Source organism: Mandrillus leucophaeus, unplaced genomic scaffold (assembly GCF_000951045.1).
Source record: "Mandrillus leucophaeus isolate KB7577 unplaced genomic scaffold, Mleu.le_1.0 Scaffold55, whole genome shotgun sequence".
Classification (NCBI taxonomy): domain Eukaryota; kingdom Metazoa; phylum Chordata; class Mammalia; order Primates; family Cercopithecidae; genus Mandrillus; species Mandrillus leucophaeus.
In genome coordinates this window covers 2670321-2671038 of record NW_012105919.1, presented here as the reverse complement: position 1 = coordinate 2671038, position 718 = coordinate 2670321, and the positions used below count along the sequence as shown (strand labels likewise).

At 45.1% G+C, this 718-nt stretch overlaps 1 protein-coding gene across 1 annotated transcript in view; it reads right to left on the bottom strand.

The window, feature by feature from the left end:
- The window catches only part of ALDH2 (aldehyde dehydrogenase 2 family (mitochondrial)), a 45521-nt gene that overhangs the window by 3084 nt on the left and 41719 nt on the right, over window positions 1–718 (bottom strand). The window lies entirely within an intron of this gene.

Below are 718 nucleotides of genomic sequence, written 5' to 3'. Positions count from 1 at the left end.
ATCATACCCAGTGTGCCATATCATTACTGCCTGCCAGTGTTTCCTTAGGGTATTTTATTATTTTTGTTGAGATGGAGTCTCACTCTGACTCCCAGGCTGGAGTACATGCATTGGTGGGATTTCTACTCACTGCAACCTCCATCTCCCAGGTTCAAGTGATTCTCCTGCCTCAGCCTCCTGAGTAGCTGGGATTACAAGCGTCCACCACCACACCTGGCTAATTTTTGCATTTTTAGTAGAGACGGGGTTTCACCATGTTGACCAGGCTGGTCTTGAACTCCTGACCTCAAGTGATCCGCCCACCTCGGCATCCCAAAATGCTTGGGATTACAGGCATAAGCCACTGTGCCTGGTCTCATTCTACCTTTATACCTATTCTTTGCATAGATTGGAAAGTTTCCACATTAAACAAGCAAACACGTTTAGTTGATTCCAGTGAGCTATTCAGAAACACAGGGTGTGTCCTCGGCCTCTCCAGTCTCAGGCTTGGCACTGTAGCCCTGAATGAGTCCTGTTTGCCTTTTCTCACCTGCTCCACAGCTGGCAGGCTTGCCTTGAGCCTCCTCTTTTCCAGTCCTGGAAAGGCCAGCTCAACCTATTTACCTCTTTCTTAAACATCACTTGTGCTTATGTTTTCTGGTTAAACTATAATTAGTATTCACGGTAGGTAGAAACTCATTTTCACTTTAGTGTATTTCCCTGTTTTTTTTTTTTTTTT